The 21,339-nt window shown below is 39.2% G+C and overlaps 1 long non-coding RNA gene across 1 annotated transcript in view; it reads right to left on the reverse strand.

Annotated features, from left to right (window-relative positions):
• LOC131415763 (uncharacterized) overlaps positions 1-21,339 on the reverse strand; it is a 68,518-nt gene that overhangs the window by 39,948 nt on the left and 7,231 nt on the right. The window contains exon 2 of the long non-coding RNA XR_009222505.1: positions 11,461-11,545. This is a non-coding gene — a long non-coding RNA (uncharacterized LOC131415763). The remainder of the gene's footprint in view (positions 1-11,460; positions 11,546-21,339) is intronic.

Genomic DNA, 21,339 nt, shown 5'->3' on the forward strand with positions numbered 1-21,339 from the left:
TCCCCAAGTGTCTTTTGTATACTCTCAACCTGATGGTGAAAGGTAGAGATAGCCAAGGACTCAAGGACAGGGCAGAAACGGGTCTGAATTACACGACGCTCAATGTCACCCAACTGTTTGCTTTGTCATAGCCTGGCCCCAACTTTAATGGTACAGGAAAGGGTCTCACTTCCATTTCCAGAAGCCATGTTGTCAGGACTTTGTAATGGAGCTTCTGTATGTATTTGAGAATGAGCTTAAACTCATTCCTAGATTACCAATTCTCCAACTGTCCCCCAAAACTAAGTCCTATTTCTCAAGCCTTATAACATTTTCATTACTCTTCTCTGGGATCTTTAATGTCAACATGTACAGAAGCCTTATCAGATACTGGTAAGATGCTATTGTGAAGAGAGCACTGGGTTAATAATCAGAGACCTGATTTCAACCCTAGGGGTCTGGAGTTCCTGGTACACGGGCTCTGCCCTGCCACTAATTTACTGTATTATCTGCAATCAGCCACTTAACCCCTTTCAACTTCAGTTTCTCATAAAACAGGAATACCAACACTGTTATCACCAATAACAACAAAAATAACAACAATAAACATGACATATATCATGAATAATACCAATAATAAAATAATAAGAGTCTTGTCTGCAAATAGCAGGTAAGAAATATTTGAAGACAAATATTTTCTAGTAAATATAAAGGAAAATGGTCAATGCACAAGGCTTTCTCTCTTAAAAATACTGACCTAAAGCCGGTCAAGGAACCCCTCAGGAATCCCCACCATTGGGAGGTCAACTGAATGGGACTTCTCTAGTTGCCTTACTTTACTGACTCAATTTGCCCCATATGGTGATATTGGTCCTTGGAATTTGAAGCTTCACACATCCCTTAGGCTTTCTTGTTAGTACTTACTTTGAAAATTAAAAACAATGTTCCACTTACCTAAATTTTATTAACTTTTAGCATTTTAAAAACTTTTAAAGATGCTTATAGATCTGTCAACATTAAGTATTTCTCTTACATATCCTCTGTTCCTTTCCTCTAGATTTTTCCTGGAGTAGTGATTTAATATAATTTTACTAAAAAATAAAATTAATACTTTTATTCATAATTTAATGCCTTAGTCATATTTATCATTATTCATTACATTGTTAATACGGTTATTTTAATTTCTTATGCATTTCATTGTTTATTTAAACTGAAATTCATTTAGTTTTAGTTCTTTTTCACTTTTATTTCTTTATATTGTCTTATCTTCCTTATTTTTAATTTCCAAATTTTTCCCCCAAAATGCGATTATCTTTGTATTTTCAATTGTTTTTATTCACCTGGCCCTTTAAAAAAAATGATGGTGTGTGACAGGGATAAAGGAACAACTACGAAGATAATGCAAGTCCTAGGTAAGGAGCTGGATTTCTTCTTTTTTCTAGTTAAACTGAGAGTGATATTTTTAAGCCCCCCATTACCATTCCTTCCAGAGTTCAGCTTTTGACTTCAAAACTTTCAAGCCAAGTAAACTAGTATACCCACAGGTTAAGTCCCCAGGATAACAAATCTTCCCACAGTGGCAATGCAGCGGGCCAGCTGGAACGGTATTGTCTTCTCATATTATGTTTGTAGGGGAATCTTTGGGAAAATCTCTGCCCAAGGACTAAATCTCCAAGCTCCTGACATGCAATGATTTTTCCTTGCTAAGGAAACACAGACTGTAGCCATTTTTTCAACTGAAGTCACTGTGTCCATCTCAGTAAAATATCTTCACTGAGGGAGAATAAATAACGTGAAAATCTCCAGCTTAAATATAAGTCTCTGTAATCTATTGAGAAAGGACATGGCCCTTTTGTTTGAGGTCAGCTGAGACTTTGCCTGAGAGTAGGACTTGAAGGAGACATTTTATTTTTAATAAACCAAGTGGGGTGGAGTGGGGAGGTCTGAGATCAAGTTAGTCTCTTTGCTTGCTGAATGGTGGCCCGAAATTTCCCTGCTGGGGCTTGGCTGTAGACTGAAGGCACCACTCTATCTTCATGCATCCTTACTTACTGAGCCATGCAAGGCAGACAAGGAGGTTCCTATCATCAGACAACAGGGCTTGAGCACATCGATGGGGTATCTAAATATTACATAGGCAATGCACACAACCAAGAGTAAAAGAGTACGTAAGCCCTTTGACTGTCTTTTTCACTATGGGGCTGAAATTTTTTTTCTACATATGATTACAACATTCTAAATATGATGTAGTCCAGAGAAGAAAAATTTCTTAATTTTAAATTCCTAAATCAATTTTCATCCCTTTATGAGAGTATATATGTCCTTGTCACTATAAACTATACAAATGAACCCCAGCACACTGATGGAATAATGGATGCAGGAGAGCAGGAGCTCCCATTGAAGCAGGAACGCTCAATGTTGTTCTTAGGTTTAATCTTAAAAACAATCAAAAGATCATGAATCTTCCAGTAATATCCATTAAAATGAGCTACTTTAAGAGTCTACAGTCAAGCTAATAGATTGTTTTATATTATCCCTCCTCCAGCATAATTACTTTGTTTTTAATTTTTTGGTGAGGAAGATTAACCCTGAGCTGACATGTGTTGCCAATCCTCCTCTTTTTCCTGAGGAAGACTGGCCCTGAGCTACAGCTTTGCCCATCTCCCTCTATTTTATATGTGGGACGCCTGCCACAGCATGGCTTGATGAGCAGTGTGTAAGTCCATGCCTGGGATCTCTACTGGCGAACCCAGGGCCACTGAAGGAGAGTGCACAAACTTAACCACTACGCCACTGGCCTGGCCCCATAATAATCAGTTTTTAAAATGATTAACTTCTCTTAGTGTCTAGATCTCCTCAACAGCCTCTCTTTATCATAAGAGAGAAGAAAATTTTGACAAGGCCTGAGATTATCCACAAGAAGACTTTTAGAACTGAGAAAGGTACATTTTAAAGGACTCAGAACCCCAATTTAAAAATTCAGGCCTGTCTAGAACTCTAGGAACAAAAGGAATGGGGCGCCTCAATCATTTATGATTAGAAACCTCAACTTCCCACAGAAAGAGTTCTTTCCATCAATGGTGAACAGGCTCTTCCTTGTAATTGCTCACTCACCTACTGCTGTGGGTCAAATTGTGTCCCCCTAAAGATATATTGATGTCCTAATTCCCAGTACCTCTGAATGTAACTTTATTTGGAAATAACATTTGTAGATGTGATCAAGTTAAAATGAGGTCATTAGTGTGGACCCTAATCCAATATGACAGGTGTCCTTATAAGAAGAAGAGAAGAGACAGAGACAGACACACAGGGAAGAGCGCCATGTAAAACAGAGGCAGAGATAGGAGGGACAGAGCTGTAAGCCAAGGAAAGCCAAGGTTTGATGCCACCACCAGAAGCCAAGAAGAGACAAAGAAGGATTCTACCCAGAGTCTCAGAGAGAGCATGGCCCTGCCAACACCTTGACTTTGGACTTTTAGCCTCCAGGACTGTGAAAGAATACATTTCTGTTGTTTTAAGCTATACAGTTTGTAGACCTCTGTTACAGCAGCCCTGGAAAACTAATACACCTGCCTAAGGGAAAGAAAACAACTTGATGGGCAGGTTCGAATTCTTAATGAATGAGTTGATATATACACAGATTAGACTTTTACAAATATAAGATTATCCCCACTAAAGTTCCCTGAGATCCTTCCAACCATGGAAACTCTCACCTTTCTGCCACCAATGTCTGAATGCTTGCAATCTGACAGTCACAGTGCTAAACAGTTTACATCCATTGTTCCACTTAGTCCTTATAGTAGCCCTCTAAGATACGCATAATTTTCCCTATTTTGCAAATGGAAAAAAAATGAGTGTTGGAGAGGTTAGACAAGTAACTTGCCTCAGGTCACAAAGCTAGTAAGTAGGGATCCGTGATTTAAACCAGGTCTGTTTGATATTCATTTCCAGGCTCTTAACCATAGCACTTACTGATTTTACTTCTCACTTATCCAACAATATTTAACCTCCTCAAACGTTCTTTTCTACTCATGGCATAGAACACTGTTTCTAAATTGGGCATAGGGAAGCGACCAGAATCATCTCATGGGGTGCTTTTTCAAACCTTGTAACACCTTAAAAAATACTAGCACAGAACTTCAAATATTTTCTCCTCTCTCTCTAACATTCCACATAACCCCATAACCCTCGCCCCACTTTCTCAGGCTAAATACCACTCACCCTTCTTGCAAGTGTCCATTTAAGTGTAATTTATTTATTCAGTGATCTTTCCTTGATGTCATAGTCTAGTTGGGGCCTGTAATAACACAGCCTCACAGCACCCTGCACTTCTCCTTCATGGCACTTATCACAATCAAAACTAAACAATTATTTGGGTAGCAGGAGAGACCTGCTAACTGGTCGAAGGACCTGTTAGTATGACTCATATGGAAGTCTGAGTAACTGACTCTTATACTAGCTCCATTGCTCCAAGGTTAGGAAAATGTGTAGACTAGGCTGCATTAGCCTGGGGAAGCTGAAAGTGATCAATAAGGAGTGTATTCATGCAAAAGTGTGCTCTTAGTACTGTCCTCTGCCATCGTATCAAACATTTATAAAAATGAAATGGCTCAGTTGAATGGTCCTGGTCATGTCCAGACTAGACAATGTGCACAACTGCTCTTGTCTTAGGTATGGAAGGCTGTGCTTAGAGGGAGGCAACTGATTCCAGAAGATGTGATGTGACCCTCTCTCTCTCGGTCTTATCAACAGCTGGGGTATCTGCAAGCTGCTATCTCTGTGATTGGAGATTATTGCCATTCTCTCTGCTGTGTGTCTGCCTATGCTGATTTCCTCCTGAATACTGCAGAGAAGTAAATCTTATTTAATTCCCCAGGTGATGTTTGCTCTGTAAAATAAATTACTGCATTTCTCAAGACCTGGTAAGCATGGGATATTTCTCTCAATAATTAAGATTCCCCTTTCAGTGTGAAGAAGGATGAAACATTAAATATAGGTCCAAATCTTCTAACTTTTCTCAGGAACTCTAAAAATTTTTTACTGTAACAAACGTAGATGAGAGAAAACAAATTCTTTCTCTAACAATTAGGCCTATATGTATAAAATAGCGCTCACAGAGGAAAATGTAGGCCGATCTCGTTAATCCAAGTAAATAAATAAAATCCAAATGAAATCTCTCATTTCACTCCCACATCTTCAATTGATATATGCCTTAGTTTATATATCTCTCCCGGCAAGGAGCACAGAGGTTGTTTAGGTGTCAGGCCTTAAATTAACAACCTCTTTTCTCTAAATATTATATGCACCCAAGAGTTGACATAATTTTTCCCCACAGATCTAAATGCTGGGATTGGCAAAGACATTGCCAAAGGTCCATCTCACGAATCTCGGGATGTGGCCCGCCTGCATGCAGTCTGTAGGTTTATAAATCTATTTTTAAATTTTATAAATATATAAATAAATATAGATTTATCTAATTTAGGCTGCAATGTTTTCTAAAGAATGTTTAAATTGGTCAGGATTTGCCACATAACAAACAACCCCAACTCTCAATGACTTACAACCACAAACATTTATTTCTTACTCATAGGCCTGCCTCGTGGCTGGGGCTCTGCTGGGCTCAGCAGGAATCCATTGGCATCTGCTGGGATTGACTGAACTTGGTTGCAAACTACAGGTAGGGTTCCTTACTGCTCAACGTGTCTCCTCAGTCTAGGACTGCAGAAGGAGCCTTTCTCAAGGTAAATGCAGGAGAGCAAGTGGGGTGAGAGATAAAAGGTGCTTTTTAAAGCCAGAGCTGACTTTGTCCCTCATTTCATTAGGCAATCCAAATCACATGACCAAATCCAAAACCAATGTGGTGAGTGATAAATATTCTATCTGTTCTATTGGGAAGCCCAAAAGAGTTACATGGTAAAGGCTGTGGATGTATCATTCTACTACCAGGAAGGGATGGAAAGTTGACAATGATGACCCAAACTAACACAGTTGTCAACGTTTACAAGTTGGCATGTTGTCCACAAAAATCCGAATTTCCAGCTTTTCTTGAAAAATAAGAAGATTTAGTAATATGAGCCCAGAGCTCAAAATATAATTTACCCCATTTTCACAGAGGAATAGAAATAGGACTCCCAAAAGAAGACAAAGCAGCTCTTATTTCTCTGAATCATGATCTATGAATCAGTAATCATCCACACGAGCAGTCACTCTTAGTCTAAGGGAAAGCCCACTGTGTCTGGGCTTCAGATGTCTGGGTTCAAATCCTGGCTCACCACTTACTACCTGCATAACATTGGGCAAGTCACTTCATCTCTCTGAACATCCATTTCTTCATCTCATAGAGTTGTAGTGAAGACTAATTGAGATAATATATGTGAAAGTTGTTCTGTGAATTGAAACATGCTACAGATGTTAGTTGTCATTATCAGCAGGGCTCACCTAGTGAAACTCAAATTACTATTTAAGGAAATGACCAATTTGCATAGCTACCTGGATTTTTACTGTCAACGACTTTGACTGGGATTCAAATGCTTTAACAGCAGGGTTATTTCATTCACTGGAGATCCAGCTGGTGTAGCAGTTGGGACGTGCACTAAAAGATGCTTGGAAATACCTGCTGGTCTTTTAGCTATTGTGCTATAAAACCAGGTAGGGGAATCCTTTTATCATTTCCACAGCTGAATATGCTTTCAACCCCCTAACAGAGCCAAAATTGTCAGACCAAATTCCACTTGTGATGAAATCCAACTAGGTTAACATGCTCTTTCCTTGTTAACCACCCAGGCTTTTCTGGATGAAATCCTGCAGCCCTAAAACAGGCAAAACTTGACTTAACTTCAAGGAAAGTTTTGGATTTCAATGGACCTTTGAAGTCCCTTCAAAAGAGATAACGACTTCAATGGAGGTTTGCCTATACAGAGGACCACAGAGGCAGGCCATTTGTAGAAATTCAGTTCATCTAGGAGCAGAAGTTGTCTGGTGAAAATTGGTTCAGTAAGGAGGGGCTAAGTGAACCATGTAAGTTCAAACTCAGGAGAATGAAAATGAGTCTATTTTAGATCATCAAACTTTGTTGTTTTGTATTTTTCCTCTTGAGTTTATTATAAAAGCAAGCCTTTTATTTTTTTTGCCATGAAGGCCAATCAATTTAATAACTGTGCTTAAATTAGAGCCACAATATACTATACAAAATTTAGGAAATTCCTAGCACATGATAAGTTTTCAATATATATTTATTTAATAAACAAGTATTTTGAAATAAAGATTTCCACAAAGGCTGTGAATTCAGGCTTTGACTCATGAATAAAGACCTTCAATTTATATTACGTGCATTCTTCAACACTAGATAAGCTGAAGTGGCAATTCTTCAAATAGTTTTTATCACACAATATTTTCCAAATCAAGCTAATAATATTTCATAGTGGGGATCTTTATCTCAAAACATTTCTATCAGGGCACATTATGCTGTAACTAAATCATTTTTACTGTGAAAGTTATTGTTTTCTAAGCTGCAAGAAGTGTAAAATGGTGCCACAGGAAGTTAATTATAGCAAATGGATTTAACCAGAGCTCGCTGCAGAAGAGATTTCATCAAATAACTGTAATGCATTTATATATATAGTTGACATTCCATAAGAAGAGTTTTCTTTCTGGAAAATGTGGTTCCTGAATATGTATTGGAATTCCTGGAGTCCCTTCAATTTGAAAGACAGTAACTCCAACAGGTATGAACCAAAGGATGCTCTCTAGCTAAGAAAGTTGTTAATATACTAACCCATATCCGCTAGAGATTTTTAGAATGTTCTTCAGCTGGACGTTGTACTGATTCAGCAATGGTCAAAACACAAATTCTAAAACACAATACTTTTTTCCAGAAAAAACAGCGTATTGTATTCTGTGCTGAATTCTAAGGATTTTCTTTAGTCTGCAGATTAAGATCTCAGAGTAAATATAATAAAAATACTTTAAAGGTTGTGTATCAACAAGGTGTCAGTGTGCATAAGGATGAAGTATTCTAGTCATAATTAAATTTCAAATCTAATTATAATTTGAGGCGTCCTTTTAATTACATTGCAATATTTTCTTTTCCCAGGAAGATGAGTGGTATAGCATCTTTTATCTGTAATTTTCATTTAATTAAAAATGTAAATAAATCAAACCTCCTTCTTAAAAATATTTACTATGCACATAAAAAAGAGGATTTATAAAGTTAGGTTTTATCTAGTTAATCATATTTACTTTGAACCGTAAACATATGATGTATGAATATATAGGAGTAGCGATCTAAATTTTCCTGAATATTATGAAGCGAAGAAAAAAAAAGTGTTGCCGGTAATTATCGTTCCTGCCAGTGAGAATTCTTCCACCACTTCTGGCAAAATCCTATTAATCCTTCAAAGCCAAGTTCAAATGCCACCTCCTTTGTGTGGAGGCTTCCCCATCTCCCAAAGCCAAAGTCAGGGGTAGGCAACTGAGCAACAGCCAGCGACTTAAATCCACAGAGGACATTGAAATATCCCTGGGATTTTACTAAATCCCTGGGGAAAAGAGTCTTTACCAGAGTTCCCTCAGAAAGAGGACTACATGTTGTTAGAAAGAAACTGGAACCATTTGGGGGAGGAGGGAAACTGTGCCCCTCCCCCAAGTGGCATATATGAGTATCAGAGAGCACTAAATGGCCTCCTAAAGATCCAGCTTCTTGGCAAGCTTCAACTCTCCTCTGTGGGATGTACAAGTATAAAGTCAAAATGGGATTCTTGGACAACAGAGGACAGGCTGGGAATAGGCTTGAGTGTTTCTCTTCGGCCCTACCCCCAGACAGTGATAAACCTCTTCTCTAAGTTAATGTTAAACAAATATTTGCAAACACCATCTAGTCCTATTTCCTTATACTACTCCAACATCAGACCATAGAACATAAACTAGGAAAAGAGAGATATGAGAACGTGAAAGGGTAAGTCACAGTGAAAAGATGACAAGATCAATGAATGGCAGAACCTATAAGCTGGGAGGAATTTTGGAATGGAGAATGAGCTGGAAACTTAGGAGGGGGTGATTAGAGAGTGGGAACTTGAATTGAGATTGTAGGGAGATTGTAATTATTTGTAATGATCAAGGTTTGGCTATGACACGGGAGCCAAAGACTGAGCTAGGGTGGAGGATAAGGTCATTGGAGCAAAGGAAGCCAAGAGGAGCAAGCAAGTGGAAGGATTGTCCTCAAGAATAATGAAATCACCAAGAATTATGACAGACAACACTGGAGTCAGTGACAGTGAGCCAGGAACTCAAATGTTCAAGGAATTAGGGAGAGTAGCCCAGGGTGCCTTAGATGACAACAGCAAAGAGAAGGTAGGAGGTAGTTTGATGGTTTGATGACTTCAGACTCAAAGTTGGGGTTTATAATCAAAAAGAAGGAAGAAGGGCTAGAAGTAACAATAGGAGCAGAAAGGCATCTAACCTACCTCCGCGCAACAATGAGAGAGAGAAAACAGGTATCAGTTGAAAGAGGAGGCAGTGTCTTTAGGGGAGAACCAGGTTTTTCAGCTAGTGAAATAAACTAACAGGGATTCGGAAATAAAGGGAAAGTTCACAAAAGAGGTTGAGGATATAAGGGATTTTTGCTGATGGCTGACTATGAATTCCAGGAGACAGAGTCCAAGTGTTGGTGGTATTGGAGCGAGATAGGCCATGGGATCATGAAAGGGGCTACACAGAGCTATATGGGCAATAAGGTGTGGAGTTGTGGGATTACCTTGCCATGTTGGGCTTCTTGGGGTACTGAAATAAACAGGGTTAAAGAATGAAATTAGATTAGTCCTGATGGTCTCAAGTCAGATGGTGATTATGAGGCCTTGAGTGTTGTGCATGAAGAGGGGACATGGGTTAGCCAGGATCTATAAGACCTAGCACCCTTTCTTCCCCCCTGCCAGTTTGGAGGCCGTGACAAGGTAGTCTCTGTTAGGGCACTGGGACCGCTCTGGCACCGTCTCTTAACAACTGGAGCACTCAGGGCAAAGGATTTTACCCTGAGCATCTGGGGCTCTTAACTCCTGCTCCACTATGACCTTTATTTTTTTCTTTAAAAAATGGAGATCCAGGGGCCGGCCCCGTGGCATAGTGGTTAAGTGAGCGCGCTCCGCTGCTGGTGGCCGGGGCACGCACTGACGCACCACTTGTCAGGCCATGCTGTGGCAACGTCCCATATAAAGTAGAAAAAGACGGGCATGGATGTTAGCTCAGGGCCAGTCTTCTTCAGCAAAAAGAGGAGGATTGGCATGGATGCTAGCTCAGGGCTGATCTTCCTCACCAAAAAAAAAAAAAAAGGAGATCCATTAAATATTTTTGAGGTCAAGAATGACAAAATTCAAGTTATGTTTTAGGAAAATCCAGTTGATTTCAGAAGTTGGTCTCAGAGGGCCAATGGGCATTGATGATGGATCACCTCTAAGATTTCACACTGGAAGGAATGTCTTCTGATCATTAACAGCCCAGATGTTGCCCCTGCCTTTTCAAAGGGCCATCAATGATCGGAAGATATTCCTTCCAGTGCAAAACCTTAGGGGCTCTGGATTTTATTTTATTGAGAAGCCATTATTTCCTGAAAGGAAACCACACTAAAAACTACTGGATTCACTGATCCTTCTGTGAGAACACTCTTCCCCTAGAAACATTCTCTCACCTTCTTCGAGTTGTTGATCACGGGTTACCTTCACAGCAGGCCTCTGGACCACCCTATTTGAAAACGCTACTCCTACTCCCGTCCCCGTGTTATATTCCTCCATGACATACTTTACAGCTCTTTCATTTCTTTGGCTGCAGTCTCACCACCCCCATCTCCAAAGTAGAAGATAAACCTCCACGAGGACAGGGATGTCTGTTTTTTCTGTCCCTTTTTATATTCCCAGAGTACAGTGAGTACTCGGTAAATGTTTGTTAAATAAATCTGGTTTCACCTCTACTTTTCCCGGCTCATGTTCCACCCCACATCAAATGATTCTACCTCAGCAGACTAGTCAGGGCCTCCCTATTTGCTGGGCCTTTCCATATCTTCATGCTTTTCCTCAAGGAATTCCCTCCACCTGCAATGCACCTTTCCCACATTGTCCATTTATGGAATTTCTATTCACCTTTTAAAACCCAATTTAAATATTTCCTCATTCATTAGGGTTTTATTTGAAATCAGTATTCTGATGCCAGTATCGAGATCAGTATTCTGATATCACCAATCACAATGTATTTTTTCCTTCCTCATTATTCTCACAATATTTAATTTATATACCTATTTATATTTTTATTCTGTTTATTATTATAGCTAGTTGTTCATGAGTCTGTATCTCCAACTAGAATTTATAAGCCTCTTGAAATCAAGGATTATTCCCTAATCATGGTTATATTTTAAAGGATTTATCACAATACTTGGCATAACACAAGTCCTGGATTGGATTGAATTACTTTTGTACCTTGTTTTGTCTGTGTACTCACCCCAGCCATTTTTTTTTCATCTTATTCCATGATCCAGATTCTGGCATCAATCGGCTCCTCACTTGGCTGGAAGCTATTGTATAATCTAAACGTAAAATGAGAACAATAGCATAACATCAGTTCCACGTGCTTCTCAACTGTGATGGTTAATTTTATGGCAACTTCACTGGCCACAGAGTGCCCAACTGAACATTATTTCCAGGAGTGTTTGTGAGGGTGTTTCTGGATGAGATTAGCCTTTGAATTGTGGACTCAGTAAAGTAGAATGCCCTCAAGGGCGTGAATAGAACAAAAAGTAGAAGGAGAAGGAATTCGCGCCCCTCCTGCCCCTTTTTTTTGCTTCCTGCCTGCTTAAATTGAGATATCTCATCTCATCTTCTCTGCTCCTCAGACTAGGAGTTAAACCATTGGCTCCCCTGGTTCTCAAGCCTTCAGACTCAGTCTGAATTACACCACCAGCTTTCCTGAGTCTCCAGCTTGCATAGGGCAGATTGTGGGACGGCTCAGCCTCCACAATCGCATAATTCTTCTTAATCAATCAATCAATCAATCAATCTCTCTCTTTCTCTTTATATATATATATATCCATATATATATCCATATCTATATATATTATATCTATATCTATATCTATATATATCTATATATATATCTATATCTGTAGATAGATATAAATATATATCCCTCCTACTGGTTCTGTTTCTCAGAAGAACCTTGGCTGATACATTGACCTTAGAGCTCCCTGACTATCTGACTTTACAGGATACAACATAGCCAGGTTACACTGTTGGACCCAAAGAGGGAGCTCAGGTTTCCTCATGCCTTCCCTGTGAATGGAAAAAAGTGAGAATAAGGACATGTTACGGTGTGTGCAAAGCCTCGTTGGGGCAGGGGTTGTAGTTTTACCAAGGTATAAAATGGGTTAAAAGTTTGACTACGTTTTAGTTGGTTTAACTGTGGTTTTCTTCCTTTTATGAAATTGAGGAAATAAAAGAGTTAGAGGTAGGGTTGGTGCTTTAGTTGAGATGGCTGAAATTAGAGCAAATAAAAAAGTCTTGATGTCCTGCAGCCCAGGAGTAACCATACCCCCTGAGGTTTCCTCTTAGAAGCCAATCTGGAGTAAAAAACTAAAAGTTTCAGATTCTGAAAATAACTCCTTTCCTTCTTTTATTCAATCAACAAACTTTTATTAAACACTGTGCCCTAACCTTTGCACAAAGAGGCTCTGTGGACACAAAAGCAAATAAAAACAAGCTCCTTTCTTTTAAAGGTCAATAACATGATCGGTCCAATGTTTCATCTATGTACACGGAATAAAAAAGAGACACATCTAATATACATTTGCTGAGCATCTGCTGTGTACTAGGCCCACTCACAACTAAACAGTCCCTGCCTTCCAGGAGTTCATAATCCAGTGGGGAAAACAGTTTAATGCATTTCCATATGGAAGAATAAAAACCTATTCTATGTATGTACTAGTCCTATTGGACACAGAGTGGGAGGAACAGGAATAACTCTACCTGGTTTGGAAACAAAGAGAGGCATGAGTGTTTGAAAGTTTAAAAGTCTAAGGTCCGGTTAGAAAGATGAGAAATTCACTTATGTACTGCAGGGAAGGAAATCACCCAAGCTTGCAAAAGTCAGCTTGTGAAGGTCCCCTATAGCCTCTTAAGGAGTATCATAGAGGTATTCACAGAGATGACTACAGAAAATGTCTTGAAAGTGAAACAACCTGAAGGTAGGGACCCCAGTTAGGAATGATTTCTGAGGGTCCCAGAATTTTGGATTTGGGCCTGTGAAATCATTTTTAGATCTAGGGGTTTGAAAAGAATTGAGCTTAATTAAAAAGTTTTTATTAAAGAGCTTTACTATACAAAATAGGGTAATTTTACAAAAGCAGTTTGTCTAGCACTACCATGATCTCATAATACAAAAGACATTTTAAAACTTATTTGTGGAACCATCCCTGTTGGCCTAAAGTTTGGCACGCTCCGCTTCAGCAGCCCGAGTTCGGTTCCTGGGTGTGGAACCACACCACTCATCTGTCAGTAGCCACACTGTGGCAGCAACTCACATAGAAGAACTAAAATGACTTACAACTAGAATATACAAGTATGTACTGGGGCTTTGGGGAGGAAAAAAAAAAAACTTATTTGTGTATAATATACATAGCAAAAAGCTCATATCCTAAGTGACACATATAATGCACATAAGTGACAGCTCAATGAATTTTTACAAACTAAACCCATTTGTGTATCTAGCACTCAGATGAAGAACTAGAACATTACCCATAGCCCAGAAACCCCCTTATGCTCCCTTCATTCACCACCCCACTCCTCAGTGACTTCTAACATTAAAGATTAGTTCTCCTTGTTTATGTAAAATAAGGGATGTTTTAGCAGCAAAAAAATAGGAAAGTGATAATTATAAATTTTAAAAGTCAATGTCTTTTAGTTGAACAAGCTTGGATTCACGAAAAACTCACCTTTTAAAATATTATTGATTTTTTTTTCATTTTTTTGTAAATTGGTGAAAAATTTATCATGGATCTGTATTGGTCCATGGACCCACCTCGAGAAATCAACGGTCAAGGTGAAAGATGATGGAAAACCTGAATTTTATTAGTTATAATGAGAACAAAGAGAAAAAAGAGAGATGTAGATGACTGAAAAAAAAGGGCTCTTGACAGTTATGTAAGTGTGTGTTGGGGAGAAAGAAGAGTCTAGAATAAATATCAGGTTTCAGGTTTGAGAATCTGAGTGTGTACTGGTTCCAATAATTAAGAAAAAGGACTAAAGGAAAGGGAATTTGGTAGCTGTAAAATAAGATTTTAACTTAAGACAATGAATTTGAGGTTTCTAAGGAACACTCAGGTATAGATGCCTACAAAGATTTGCTTTTAAGAATAAAGGTTGGCATATCTATTGTTGGGAGACAATTCTCCATGGTTGTCCCATGTTTCTACATGTATTGTGAGCAGGGCACTTACCGCCCTTTGTTGCAGACTATATTTTTAAGGATGTTTGTATGAAAAATAGCCTTGGAAGATAGAGAATGTCTCTCACCGGAGCAGAGGGCAGGCATGTTTATTGCCTATTATAAAAGATTCAGGTTCCCTAAATTCAATATTCCTCTCATGTAACATAACCCACTAAGTGTGAGGTGTCATCTGTCCCTGTTTGTAACACTCTGAGAGAATTGGGGTTCAGGGAATCAGTGCAAACTGCTAACACTCTGGCTATTGCCGTTGCTGTAAGTAATAAACTATCCATTGTCTCTGATTCAGGAGTTTCATATCTTCTACCAACACCCATAAAAATAGGGCAGGTTAACATGTTAACTTGCAAGTACAGTAAAATCTTAAACCTTTCACCGGTCTTGCCATTTATCTTTAAAGTAGTCCAACATTTTAATTTATATAAATCATCTTACTTTTTTCAGTTTCGGACCTCACCACATTAAGGTCTTAACAGTTAACTGACAGTCTAACATTTTTACAACTCTTAGCAGGATTAATTCTGACAGCTGAGGAAATGACCGTCAGCATTCTGTAGAAGGAAAAATCAAGATACCACTCATACATGGTTGTTTTACTATTACAATTACTTGGCATCTAACACATTGTTTTGTATACGGGCTCAGTAAAATGTGAAATGAATCTAATTGGCTAAAATCTGATCAAATCTTGACTAAAATTCTTCAGAATCCCAGGATCCACAGTGTAACATGAATTAACAGTATAATAGAAGTCCAAGGAGAATAAATATCGAGAAGAGCCCTGTAATGATCCCCCCAAAATGTCCATATCCTAATCTCAAGAACCTATAAATATGTTACCTTGCATGGCAAAAGAGACTGTGCAGATGTGATTAAGTTAAGGATCTTGAGATAGGGAGGTTATCTTGGATTATCTGGGTTGGCCCAAGGTAATCACAGAGCTCCCTATAAGGAAAAGAGGGAGGCAGGAGTGTCAGAGTCAGAGAAGGAGACTTGATGATAGAATCAGAGGTCAGGGAGAGAGAGGGCGACAAAGAGAGAGAGATTTGAATGTGCTACACTACTGGCTTTGAATATGGAGGGAGGGGCCCTAACCCAAGGAATGTAGGCAGCCTCTAGCAGCTAGAAAATGAAAGGAAATAGATTCTCCCCTACAGCCTCTATCCAGAAAAGATGCAGCCCTGTTGACATCTTGATTTTTGGATTTCTGATTTCCATAAACATAAGAAAATAAATTTGTGTTGTTTTAAGCCACTGTATTTGTTAATTTGTCACAGCATCAATAGAAACTTCCTTGGTTATTTTTTATGTTTATATTGCTTTCTATTTCTAATGTAACCCTTAGGCAACACTGGGCTGAAATGAATTCTGCTTTATATACTTGCTCTTTCTCACTAAGAGGTAGAATCGCTTCCAGAAAAGTGGGAGAAGGAGAGGGAGTTTCTCTAAGTAGTGAAAAAAGAAAAACCACCCCTGAAGCTTTCATAGTTAAACAAATAAACACACAAAACAAAACCACTTTCCAAGTATCAACCACAGGCCTACAAGAGAGAAATAAATGGAACAAGCATATCGGTACTGTGGTAGAAAAAAGATGCAGACTCCCCAATTCCCCTGACTTTCTGCTTTACCTAGTTTCCAGTCTAGGTTGGGACTCTAACCAAGCTGTCTGATTATTCTCTCCCTGAAAAAGGAGTCGTGGTATGGGGAATAGAAACTGAGATCTAGCCAGGAAGCATATACTGGGGCATGCGCATGGGTGTACTATCTGTAGTGCCCATAGGCATGAGATGCAAAATTCTTGAAAGAAATTCAATCCACATGATGTGGTCTATCTAGCTCTCAATCCAAAGGAACTAGGTTCATAAGGAGAGTACAGATATGAGTTACTAGGACAGAACTTTGGACAGTGGTTGAGTGGGGATTTGAGAAGGATGTTGGAGGGAAAACCTGATGTAATCCTTACGCAGACACAGTTTCATAAGATTTCTGTGGTATCAGATGCAGGCAAGCTCTGAGGGCTTAAGGGCAGAGCTTAGAGCTGGCCAGAGCTGCCTCTGAATGGTAGGCTTTGCTCAGTGCTGAGCTGTTAATACGAATGAACTAATATGCATTTTCAGCATATGCTGCTGGGCATTCCTGAGCTACCTGTTCAGGCAACCCCCAAACTGCAGCTCCTCCCACTTAAGCTGTGCTGGAAGTACCCTCCCTGGAAACCACTGTTTCTGTGTGCCATCATGTACCACTAGCATCTCAGGAGTGTCCTCTAGCTCCTGTCATCCTGCCGAGCTCTTTCCTTTATCTCTTTGGAAATGGTCAGTACTCCTTATATAGTTTCTGCCTCTTTTTGGTTTCAAAGTGGGGAGCTCATTTCAATATTTGACACTCCTAGTGGAGGCCAGAAGGTTAACCCAGTTCAGTTTAACGGTGACCACTTACTATGTGCCAGATACCATGGTAGTTAGGCAGGAAGAAATTAGAGACAAAAGCATGCTCTTTGCCGTTAAGGAATTGACGATTGAATGATACTTCAGCTCTTTCTGGATCTGCAATCCCTCTTCCATAATTGGAAGGGCAGGGTAACTACAGCTCCTCTCCCCACACCCCTGCCCATAGACAGTTCACCCGTCCTTATGATTGTGTGGCTGAGGAGCTGCTTCAGCCTTCCTCAATTGTGCACCGTCCATGACTCAACCTACAGGATCAATGTCTGTGGGGTTTAACAGGTCCTTTTGTGTAAACATTCTTTCATCATAAAAGTTTCTCTATTTGGGAGAGGCAGGAAGTGTGAAATCATATTTTCCACATTGCCTTAATCAGATTTCGTTTTTATCCTAGACTTTCGGATCCATTGGAGCAAACAGTCACAAGTTCTCCATTTTTCCAGGAAAGCCACGCAACTCCCAGGGACAGCAAGACAAAAGGTCATCACAAGGTCTCTGGCATTTTTTTTTAACTCTGAGTCAAAATATGTATACCACCATTGTCTTTCATCCTAGAAATCTGCATTGCTAAATATTTTTCAGTGACAAAGCACAGAGCCTACAAGTATATTAAAAGCAAAACCAAGCTTCCCACCAAAAAGAAAGAAAAAGAAAGAGAAAGCAATTTCTCACCAAACAGGCCCATACATAGATAAAAAGCGCTTAGATTTTTACCAGAATTGTCACAGAATAGATTCAAAACCTTTCCAAGACAAATGGAAGGTCGTTTTCTGCCCTTGTTTTGGTTTAACATACTCACATAAGCAGTTACACCTGTGCCTAAGGGTTTTTCTGGACTTCATCTTTTAAAACCCTTGAAGTATTCTTTCTTTACTTGGCATCTTATTTTTGCACATGAGGAGATTTGGATCAGAAAGACCGTGATGGAAGTACTCAGTGGTAGTGTTCTTTTTCTAACTTGGCTTGCATAGCTGCCATTCCTCTCAATTCTCATGAAAACACACATGATTCCATGATCCTGCCCCCTCTCAGTGTATAGTACCATCCTGCAGGCCGCTCACAGAGGCACCCAGGACTTTCCTACTCTAATTGTCTCCCAGCCAGTTGCTGCCTTTCCTACAGCAGCCCAAGCCAGACTTTGTTGCAGCCTGTGAGTATTATTCACTCCAGTGTGTGATGCCAAAATCATTCCACAAGGCTTGCTCCAAGTTTTCCTGTCAAGATAATCTTCCAGCCTGATGTATAGTAGATTAGCATAGAGCATTAAGACTACACTCACAATCTTATAAAACTGGCATCACAGCTTCCTAAGTTGAACAATGGAATAGATCTACCCTTTAAAACTGAAGGGTAAAATAGATTTTCAGAAAGGGTATCAATTTCTATAAGACTGACTGACTTAAGGATTTAGAGAACTTAGTTAAAACCAATTTTTAAAAGTGATTATTATTTTATACACACAAAAATAATCTTTCATTACATAAAGTTATCAAACCACAGCAGCATTTACAAATCTGCCCTTTGTCCATCAGATCTTATTTATTTCTGCTTCTTACAAACATTTAGAAAATAGATGTCTACATGCCAAGGTTCTTCGGTCAGTATGCATTGTTTTAGTAATAACCAAAGGGAAAAATCATGCTGACTTAGAACAACCTAGAACAATAGCTTGGCTTTTACAACAGTGACAAGTGACCACTGTAGCACAGGATAAATATCTTCCATAAAGGCAAACTATATATTAACAAATGTTTATTATCTAATTCGAAACAAATTATTCATTTCTGAATCCCCATTGTCTAGTACCATGCCTGATAAGGAGTATATTTATTTATTGAATGAATAAGAGAATGAATAAATGAATGAATACCCCATTTCCCCTGAATTTGCTAATTTACCCACTCATCCTTGAGCATATTGATTCTTGAAGACATTCCAAGTCCTTGGATCACAAGTTCTCTATGTTGATGACTCTTAGGAAACCACTTTAAATCTATGTTTAAAAACCTGTTGAGTTTTCTTCTGCTTAAGTTATATTGTTCTGTGGTTTAAAAAAAATCGATACACTGAAGGGCTTCCAGAGAACAATCCTGGCAGAATTTGAGAAATTAGAGTCTCCAAGTTCTACAAAAGGAAGCTTTTGAGTTGCTAAGAAAACTAGGAATGACTCTCTTCTTAACTCTTGTGTCACTTCCTTCAGGAAGCTTCTTTGAACCTCTACCTCCTTTTTCTCTGTACTCCCACTCCTGACTTGAATGTCCCTTCTTGAGGCTCCCTAAATTCTGGTGCATAGTATCACTGTCTTTTAACTGTCTCCCATACTAGACTGTGGACTGAGTGTAGACAATGACTGGGAATTTTTCTTGGTACCTTCAGTTCCTGGCATAGATACTGGCACTTAGTGAGTGCTCAATGCGTGTTTGAACAAATAAATGAAGGAGTGAACCATGGTATTAAACTTACCTGAGATATTTGTTCATCTAGAGGCTGGATAACATTTAGAATGCTTTAAGAATGGAAAAGTTACTTTCTACTGTTTGGAGAAAAGATCAAAGGGTTTTAGCCTGAGAAGAGGCCTCCATATGGTTTTTATTGCCATCTATCTTTTTTCTCCTACTGATTAAAAATAAAAAAAGAGAGAGTCCAAAATAATCTGAGAGACTGGCAGAACTGTGAAAAGACTGTGAAGCCATATTTTTTAGGGCCTGCTGGTGATCCTTGTCAATCCAGGCAAAGCTGGCTCGGGGCCCGGGGCCCAGGGCCATCAGTTCCTAGATACATTGATGGACAGCTTGCCTCTTGAAGGACATGTTTCAGGGGCTCCTCAGAGGCTGTTCTGTCAACTCTGGTCTCTTGCTGCCAGTTCTACCTGCCCAGCACTCAGCAGGGCCCACTGTTGCCCTCTTGCTCTGTGGACTTTCCAGTGAACGTTAGTATGACCCCTCTGCTGCCTCATACATTCTACCTGAATTCCTACATCTCCTGTCCTGATCGCTCTTATTTTGTCTGTCTACCTTGTCCCTTACTCTGTATTCCTAGCAGAGATTTAGACACATATCCTGATCTTGAACAGGATCCATCCCTTCCTGGTCCACAGATTTCGTCTACCTGAAGAATCCGACAGGTGTAACTATTCAAAGCAGAGTAAGTCATCAAACAAATCTCTCTGCCTAGGGCGGGCACTGAAGACCACAAAGGCAACAGGCTCAGATTCTAGGGAGATAACCAGGGCAACAGGAAATCTAGAAAACAGGCAGGGAGACTATGCTACAGGAATTTAAAAGCTCAAAGAATTAGTGTCACAGAGGGCCAGGAAGCCAAACAAAGAGCGTGGGAAACAGCTTCAGGGTTACAGCAACAAGCCCTTGTTTCTGCATTAATTCTTTGCCTCTGTCAAATAAATTCATAGTTATGTCCTATTAGTGAAGGAGACAGAGCCCAGGAGTAGGACCTAGTTTATGGTTTTGAATCGAGACTCTCCACACTCGTGTTCTTGTGTTGGACTAATTAACTAACCTCTCTGCCTTGATTTCCTCTTCTGTAAAATGGAGCTAATAATACCTACATTAGGAAGTTTTTCTAGGCATTAAATGAGATAATAGGTAAAGCATTGGCATATCCCTGTGCAACAGAAAGCTCTCAATGAATACTAGTTGTCATTATTATTAGTTTTTAGTGTGACTAGCATATGTCATGCTGATAGAAGTTAAGGTTTTAGGATCCCCTGAATAAAAATTAAAAGAGCCAGCAGAATAACATTTGCTCATAGGTAGCTCTGAAATGAAAAAATATTAGACGTTTAGTTACTTTTATTTAGAGTGATTTTTATGGCTTTATTGAGGCTTAATTGGCATACAATAAACTGCATATTTAAAGTATACAATTTGATGAGTTTTGACATATGCATACACCCGTAGAGCCATCACCACAATCAAGATAATGAACATATCCATCACCCCCAAAAGTTTCCTCCTGCCCCTTTGTAATCACTCCCTCCCACTCCTCCCCACCCCATCTCCCATCATCCTCAGGCAGCCACTGATCTGCTTTCTGTCACCATAGATTAATTTACATTTTTCTGGAATTTATATAAATGGAATCACACAGTATTTTTTTTTTTTTTTTTGGTCTGGCATCTTTGACTCAGTGCAATTATTTTGAAATTAATCTATATTGTTGTTTGTGTCAGTAACCCATTCCTTTTAATTGCTGAGTAGTATTCTACTATATAGCATGATTTGTTTATCCATTCATCCGCTTATGGACATTTGGGTTGTTTCCACAGTTTGTAGCTATTGCAAATAAAGCAGCAGTGAACATTCATGTACAAGTCTTCATATGGACCTAGATTTTCATTTCTCTTATGTAAATATCTAGGACTAAAATGATTAGGTCATATAATCAGTGTAGGCTTAACTTTCTAAGAAACTGCCAAACC

Source organism: Diceros bicornis, chromosome 17 (assembly GCF_020826845.1).
Source record: "Diceros bicornis minor isolate mBicDic1 chromosome 17, mDicBic1.mat.cur, whole genome shotgun sequence".
Lineage (NCBI taxonomy): Eukaryota > Metazoa > Chordata > Mammalia > Perissodactyla > Rhinocerotidae > Diceros > Diceros bicornis.